The sequence below is a fragment of the Symphalangus syndactylus genome, chromosome 21, assembly GCF_028878055.3.
Source record: "Symphalangus syndactylus isolate Jambi chromosome 21, NHGRI_mSymSyn1-v2.1_pri, whole genome shotgun sequence".
NCBI lineage: Eukaryota > Metazoa > Chordata > Mammalia > Primates > Hylobatidae > Symphalangus > Symphalangus syndactylus.
In genome coordinates this window covers 81279678-81288929 of record NC_072443.2, presented here as the reverse complement: position 1 = coordinate 81288929, position 9252 = coordinate 81279678, and positions in this window count along the sequence as shown.

Here is a 9252-nt window from a genome sequence, read left to right as displayed (position 1 = left end):
TATGGTTATAGGGGGAGAGATCATAGGAATGCTATGGAAAGAGGCCTGAAGTCAGAGCCAGCTAGTGGTTATTATTTATTAATTGCCTGTGAGGTGCCAGGCACACATATTAGACCATATGCGATTGCAGTGAGCCACCCGGATCCCCTTCCAGCTGTTGCTGCAGCTGCTGGAAGTCCTATTGGCAGACAGCCTTCTCTCATCAGCCCCTTCAGGACTTGCCTCAGTTGCAGAGAGCTGCCTTCCCCAAGATCACACCCTTACCTGGGGACTTACAACCAATGGCTGATCCAGAAGAATCTATAAAGCCCGTATAATTTCAGCCCAATTTAGGACAGCTTTGTTGAGCCATTGGACCTACATGCAGCCCAACCTCTCCTTCTACCCAGTTCTTCTTTCTTCCCTTTCCTTCCACGGTGTCTGTTCCGAGCACTTGCCTTAATAAATGTGTAACAGGTTAAACTCTGTCTCAATGTCTGCTTCAAGGAGAACCCAACCTGTGACAGTGATAACAGATAAAAACAAAGGACATCACTTTTCCCTGCCTTACTTTCCACCTACCACTAAAAAGGGTCTTGGACTTGCCCACTCGGTTTCTTCTCTTTCTTCACTCTTCAGAGATGGTCCCACCACTACCACAGACACAAAAAAGAAGAGTTGGGAAGAGAGACGGGTGAAAACATTTGGGGCACTGCAGGCCTAGTGCTAGGTGATTGAAGACTACCTGGAGGGTATAGGAAGTGACTGTTTCTCCATCATGTATTGTATCGCTATGGTGACTTAAAAAAGAAGCAGATGACTTGTTTTAAAATTACTTTTCAATTGCTGGACTGTGTTCTTGGAACATGACATTACTCTTAACCCGGGCTATATGGGCCATGGTTTCAGCAGGATTACAATTATAACAACCTTCACATCACGTGTTGTTATTCTCATTTTATAGGTAAAGAAACTGAGGCTCAGAGAGGCTGCATTTTAGGATCCACTTTGCTTCTGTGTGATCTTGAGATATTTATTTAAATTTTTGGACCTTGTGACCAAAAGATGCCAAACAAGCAGGGAAATGAACTAAATGTTGAAGTGCCTTCCAATTTTAAGATTCCAAATTTTTTGTAGAATTAATAATTTTAAAGTATTTTCCACATTAATTTTGACATCATGATATGACATTAATAAGGTAATTCCAAATTAGTTTTATTACCTTAAGGTAGACCTAGATTGCATAGTTGGAGTATGTTTAGTCCCCTGTGAAATATGCAACGATGTACTGTTTCCCCAATTTACATTTGGATAAGCCAAGGCTCAGAGAAATCAAGTTATTAGTGTGAAAATATTGCCACTTAATGTAAGATCCGGGACACAGACTCAGATTTCCTCCCATCTCTTCTAGTGCTTTTCCTATACCACTACACAGATTCCTTTTGGCCTGAGGTTCTTGTATTGTTATCTATCACTACATAATAAATTACCTTAAAACCGAGTTGCTTACAATAACCAACACTTACAATTTCACACAGCTTCTAGGGTGTCAAAGAGGGGGTTAACCTGAGTGGTTCCGACTCCAGGTCTCTCATGGGCTTATAAGCAGATGTTGTCTGGGGCTGCAGCTGTGAAGGTTTGCCTAGAACTAAAGGATCCTTTTTCAAGATGGCACACTCTCTTGGTTGTTGACTGAAGGCCTTTATTTCTCACTGTCCAGAGGAATCTCCATAGGACTGCTCAAGTGTGCTCTCAACATGACAATTGATCTCCCCAAAAATGGGCAATTCAAGAGGAAGAGCAAGAAGAAAGCTGTAGTGCCCTTTATGACCTGGCTCAGAATCACACATCAGCACTTTCTCCATATTCTATTCGTTAGTAATGATTTGCTAAGTCCAACACATACTCAAGAGGAGTAGAATAAAGCTCCAAATCTTGAATAATATCAAAAAATTTCTGAACTGTGTTAAAACGACCACAGATCTGCTCTTTGGGTGGCTTAAGATTTCCATATTAAGGGTGGGAAGTGCTTTTTTTTCCCCAGGAAATTCAAGCCAGAAGAGTGAACCAGCCTAGAAAAACTTCATTGCATAAGAACTTTATGCAGGTGTCACATTAGATAGCAGTTTACAGGTCTCTTTATTTCTTGGTTTCTTAAAACATTCAGACAATACCATAGAAATAATGCAATGGTAGATGACATCTGCAGTTTTTGCCTTCTTGGGATCCATTCCTCTTTCTGCTAATTTTACCTTGGGGAACCTCCGTTCACTTCTCTCAATCCATATGGAACTGATTATTTGAATCCATTTTATTCGGTTCCTAAGAAGGACATGTGAGCCAGGCCTGACAAATGAGCATATTCCATTACCCTGGCCATAGTGGTTAGTACTGGCACAGGCACAGAAACTACATGGGTTCAATTGGAGTTAAAATTTTGTTGGAACTATTGGGAGCAGTTTTCTTTCTGTAGGGTTTCTTATGTTCCTTCTATCGTATTAGGAGGGTTTGCCTGAGAATGAAGTCAGCACAGAGAAGAGATGGCACTAAGAAATGGGGAAAGGGAAAGAGACAGACAGACAGACAAAAAAAGACAGAGACAGAGTGACAGAAAAAGAGTGTGTGTGTATTGGTGGTATCATTAATCATATCTAGAAGATCTAACATGACTCAGGCCTGCTCTATTGCTGGAGTTTTTAAGCCACAAGCCAATAAAATTCCTAATTTGATTATTTTAGTGGCAATAAAAATTCTAATATACAATTACAAGTAATAATATCTATCTCTTTTTATTACATATTAGGACACGTGCTAAGACCTTAATACTATCTTATTTATTTCTAAAATAATAACATTTTGAGGGAGATACTATTATTCTTTTTTAAAGATGAGGTTCACTGACGGTGAGACACTTGTCATCAATCATCCTTCTAAGGAAAAGATAAGTTGGAATGAGAACCAAGTCTTGTGTGACTAGGAAGCCACTCTCATCATTGTGCTGCCTTGCCCATATTTATTGGGGAATTTTAAAAAACCTACTGATCCAATTATTTAGGTAAGAGTAGTGATTACTACCAATTACTCAGACCTTGGTCTTCTGCTAAACTTATATGCATTGTCGTATTCAATCCTCACGTTGACTGTGGGATGGAAATATTACCATGCTCATTTCACAGATGAGGAAGCTAAGGGTCAGAATAGTTAGGCAGCTGGTCCAAGGTTACAGTGAGTAAGTGGCAAACTTGGGTTTTGACCCAGATATATCTGACAAGAGTCCACAAATATTCGCTTGAATTCCAGTCATGATTCAACTAATAGAATCTGTGGCTATTTTAGAAAGAACATCGGGATCCAGTTCAAAATGGGTTTTTAAAATATTTCCTTTCTATTAGGATAACCAACTTATCTTGGTTTTCCCAGGACTTTCCCAGTTTTAAAACTGAAAGGTAAGCTGCTCACCCTACCTCCCACAGGCAGTGACAAATGGAAGGACTAAGACATTTGTCTGTTGTTGGCAGATTTTTAAAAAGAGAATTCGGGCCCAGAGACTGCTTCGCACCCAATCAAGAGAACAGACCTCCTTTTAGGATTTGGGAAAGTCAAGAAACCAGGAGAAGCCTGGCTCCTTAATAGCTCATCTACAGGATGAGCTTAAAAGATTGAACCTGGGGGTGTTCCAGTGATGAAGATGCCCTGAACATCTGTTCCCAAATTTCCTGCACCTAGAAGGCATTCGTTAGTTAATCAGCACTTTCAGTCCCAGCAGATGGTGGCCTTTGTCAATACATGAACCTTGTGAAGTGGGAACCTTTCTTTAGAGTAGCTGTAGGTGATAGACAGGGTGCAGATCACGGAGCCAGAAGTGTTAGGTTCGCACCCAGCTCTGTCACTAACTCTTGTGTCACCTCTCGGCCTTGGTTCCTCTCATCCTTCAAATAGGTTGGGTAGTGAGGACCTTAGAGTTTTGTAGTGTAGATTAATGAGTTAACATGCAATGATGCTTTGAATGCTGAAAGGTTTTTGAATACAATGGATTCTGCTAATGATCAATTTTTAAAAGTCTACCTCTTTGAAATCAATACCTCTATAGCTTAGGTTTTCATTTTTTTTTTAATTATGCACACTTCTGAAGGATTCCATCCATAGACTGCAAATTTACAAATAACTGTATGGCAGGAAAAATATTATACCTCACAAATGTCCATGTCCTAATCCCTAAAACCTGTGATTATGTTACCTGGCAAAGGAGAATTAAAGTTGCAGATGGAATTAAAATTGGTAATCAGCTGACATTAACAAGGGTCCTTAAAAGTGGAAGAGGGAGGTGGAAGAGTCAATGTCAGAGTGACGTGGCAGTAGAGAGATGTGACCGACCATTGCTGGCTTTGATGGTGGAGGAAGGGGTCACAGCCGAGGAACGCAGGCAATCTCTAGAACTGGAAATGGCAAAGAAGTGGAGTCTCCTCTACAGCCTACAGAAGAAACATAGCTCTGCCGACACCTTAATTTTAGCTCACTGAAACCCACTGCAGACTTCTGAACTCCAGAAATGTAAGATAATAAATCTGAGTCATTTTTAGTCACCAACTTTGTAATGATTTGTGATAGCAGCAACAGAAAACTAATACCCTCTCTAATCAAAATAATCCACAAGAAATATATGTAGGATTGTCATGGGAAGTGAAGCAATCACTCATCGGGGGATGGAGTATTTACTCATGCTTCTCTGGGCAGCCTGGGAGTGAGCTGTTTAAGTACTGAAGGCATGATGCTTAGTGGATGCATCTCCAGCATCTCTTCCAGGCTACGGTGATTCATAGGAAGTCAGGGAGACCTCTTTGAATGTAAAGGTTGATAAAATCTGGCTGGGTGTGGTGGCTCATCCCTGTAATCCCAGCCCTTTGGTAGGCCAAGGTGAGCAGATCACCTGAGGTCAGGAGTTCGAGACTAGCCTGGCCAACATGGTGAAACCCCATCTCTACTAAAAATACAAAATTAGCCGGGTGTGGTGGCACGTGCCTGTAGTCCCAACCACTCAGGAGGCTGAGGCAGAAGAATCACTTGAACCCAGGAGGCAGAAGCTGCAGTGGGCCTAGATCATGCCACTGGACTCCAGCCTGGGTGACAGAGTAAGACTCTGTCTCAAAAATAAATAAATAAGGCCGGGTGAGATGGCTCATGCCTGTAATCCCAGCACTTTCGGAGGCCAAGGCGGGCCGATCACGAGGTCAAGAGATTGAGACCATCCTGGCTAAAACGGTGAAACCCCATCTCTATTAAAAATAGAAAAAATTAGCTGGGCGTAGTGGCACACACCTGTAGTCCCAGTTACTCGGGAGTCTGAGACAGGAGAATGGCTTGAACCCAGAAGGCGGAGGTTGCAGTGAGCCAAGATCGTGCCACTGCACTCCAGCCTGGGTGACAGAGTGAGACTGTACCTCAAAAATAATAATAATAAATAAATAAACAAATAAATAAAACTGGTAAAATCTTCACCCATTTCACTTCTAATGTATACTTCCAAAGCCATCTAAACCACTCTTGGCTCCCCTGTCTAGGTTAACTGGGATCAGTGTTTGAGAATAAATGACAAGGCAGCTGGTATTTCTTGTGAGGTAGTTTGAAATGTGGCATTTTCCCATTTTCTCTAAAGGAGAGGCAGTGTAGCAAAATAGCAAAAGGGGTGCAATTTGAAATTCAACTGACCAGGGTGAAATTGTGCCCCCAATACTTACAAGCTGTGTGACCTTGTGCAAGTTAGATAGCATCCCCAATAATGTTTTCCCATTGATAAAATTGGGCTGCTTAGAAAACCTCTATGAAGATGGAAGGAAATTAAACAAACTAACGCAAGTAAGGGGTTTTTCATGATGCCTGCCTCATGGTAAATTCTCCAGAAATATTAACTATTTTGCTATTGCCCACTTCTAATCTGAAGGATTAGAAAAGGAAATTAAGAAGGAAAGAATGAAAGCAACACAGCATGCTAAATGTCCTGTGAGAGAATGGGCACAGCAGGATAGTAAGGGGCTAACAGTGAAACCCAGAAAATGAAGGGGAGTAGGCAATACTGACTTCGGTGCTGGCAAATCTTTGCAATGTGGCTGACTCAATCCTTATGAAAGGGTTGCTCCCTCTGCCATTCTTTCCAGGCATATCAAAACCTGTGTTACAAAAAGGCCAACTATGTGTTTGTGTGTAGTAAGTAATGATTAAAATTCATTTGCAGCCCTGGGTGCTAGTTTTTTTACTAAATGTCTTTATGCTGTTAAGAGGATTCAAGGGGTCTATCAGGGTGTACGTAATTTAGTGGGCAGGGCAGGGGCTGTGGAGTCACACAGACCTCAGTTCAGATCCTCACTCTGCTACTTTCTAACTGCCCCTCCTCTTGTCTATGAAAGGGAAATAATGTTACCCACCTTCCACAGATCTTTTCAGGATTAAATGTGATACACGGGTGAGGGGCTTGCACAATACCAGGGGTGCTTGGCATAGCGGTAGTTATATATTATTGGTATATATTATTTGGGATGAAAAGGCTTGATTCTAGTACTGGTTGTATTACTTAATACGATCTATGGGAAATCCTAAACCAATTCTGAGGTTGTTCCTCCTTCTGTACAAATAGGATGATGAAAAGTGCTACTTTATGAGGCTGTTGTCTGTCAGATGAGGCAATGCTTGGATATAAAAGTCTTATGTTTTGAGTCAATTGGAATATAAAATTTCCTACTTGTGCCAAAAGGCCCTGTTGTCCCCATTTCTCTCTCCTAGTACCCTGTCTCATTGGCTGGCACATCCACCGCTGACTTGTGTTAAGGTGGTGAAATTCTAGCACTTAAAGTCTCATGGATAATGCTTCATGTGGTTGAGCTCCATAGACACAGGTGAGGAAGTGACAGAAGTGTAGGGAGAGGGTAAAGTGAACAATTGATGTCCTCTTCTGTAACAGGCAGTAGTAAATTTCTGGATTCTAGCAGTAGAGCAGGGGCCATTAGCACAAGTAACATAAAGGCCTGGATACACGAGGAACTACCAGGAATAACTGCATATGTATCTGGTACTACATCATTTACTTTCCCCAAATATAACCCCACTTAATCTTCCCAACTATCTTTTAAACTAGAAATCATTTTCCTCATTTTCTACCAGAGAAAACTGAGGCCCAGAGAGGTTAAGAGGTTAAGGAAGCTATCTACGATCACACAGAGAGCAAAGAGTAGACCTAGGATGTGTTCTGGCTCCAAAGTTGATGCTCTTTCCACTCATCTGTATTGTATCCCTCAAGTTCCAGTTTGATTATGTCATGACTCTTCTGAGACCCAGGTTAACTCAGACATTAATAGGATTAAATTCTATAAATAGCATGCTTAATCCATTAAAATAGATAAGTTTAGGGAAAATATTAAAACTTTTGATGTACTGTAAGCCTTGTAATAATCTTAGAATTTCCCACTTGCCAGGTTTCATTGGTTGTAGTGTGCAACCATTGATATTTTCCACGTGGCATTTTCTAAGGTATATCCCATAAAATACTATATTATTATTATTAATAACAAAAACTACAACTACCACAATTAAACTACAATTAAACTCCACAATCCAAATTTACAGAGGGTTTATCATAAGCTAGGCACTGGTTAAATGATTTAAATGGACTATCTCATTAAATACTTAAAATGCTCTTTTGAAGTAGATGCTTTTATCTTCATTTTATAAAAGAAAAAAACAAGTCTTGGAGTAATCAGTTATTCATCTGAGAAAAGTAAGTTACATTCTCAAATATGTTTTGGGCCAATTTAATTAAACCAAGTTGAGACTTGGATGTCGGCATGATGATAGAATAGTTGGTCTCTTGCTCACATCTCCCACACAGACAAAAATCTGGCAGCCATTCACAACCAACAGGGCCTTTGTGGGAGCTTTTGGATCTAGGGTAGAGGTTGTGAAACCCTGATGAAGCCCCAAACTGAGAAGAGCTGATTTGAGAATGGGGACCCGTAACCCTGGTATCAGGCTTGCCAAACACAGTCCTGACAACAGACTGAAAGCAGCCCTATCCCCTCCATTTGATTGCAGTCCTAAAACCAGTCCCATCTACCAAAGGGCTCTGGAAAAACCATGCTTGTCCATTCCCTGTTACAGGCCCACTCATGGCAGACCTAACCACAGATACTGAAGTAGCCCTGTGAGTAGCTATAGCCCTGCTCTTTGTCCTGCCCACCCAGGGACCCAGAGAAACGCATCTCTGCCTCTAGTAGCAGACTCACTGACTTCAGTTCCAACTGTGAATGCTGAATGCAGCCTTAGCTGTGAACTCTGAAGTGGCCCAAAGACTTGGTTCCAGCCTTGCTCTACCCAGGTCCCAGGGTCAGTCCTGTCCACATGGGGATTCAGCAGAAACCATGCCCATTTATGACTCCAGTAACAGGCCTACCAACTCAGACCTGGCAACAGCCCCAAGCCTGGGCTCTAGCCCCGCTTAAACGTGATCCCAGAAGCAGTTCCATTCATCTGGGGACCTGGCATAGGAACATTTTTACCTGTTAAAACCATCTGTAAAGATAAGAAGAGATGTTTGCTCCTTGAGATGCAAAGACATCAACATAAGGCCACACAGATCACAAAGAATCAGGCAAACATGACAACACTGAAGCAAACCAATAATGCTTCAGTAACTGACACCAAAGAAATGGAGATCTACAAACTGACTGAAAATAATTCAAAATAATTGTTTTAAACGTGTTCAGCTAGCTGTATTACTTAATATGACCTGGGGGAAATCCTAAACCAATTCTGAGGTTGTTCCTCCTTCTGTACAAATAGGATAATGAAAAGCGGTATAAGAGAGCACGGATAAGACTCCACCAAAAAACTGTTGTAACTAATAAGTAAATTCAGTAAAGTTGCAGGATATAAAATCAATATTAAAAATCATCTGTTTCTTTATACTAACAATTCACTATTGAAAAAAATTAAAAACAAACCCACTTACAATACTATCAAAAACAAAATACTTAGGAATAAATTTAAGGAGGTAAAAGATTTGTATACTGAATACTGTAAAACACTGATGAAAGAAATTGAAGAAGACAAAAATAAATGGAGTGATATCCCATATTCATGGTTCTGAATAATTAATATAATCAAAACGTCCACACTACAGAGAGCAATCTACAGGTTTAAGGCAATCTCTTATCAGAATTACAATGGCATTTTTTCACAAAAATAGATAAAATAATTCAGACACAGAAAGAAAAATATTGCATAATC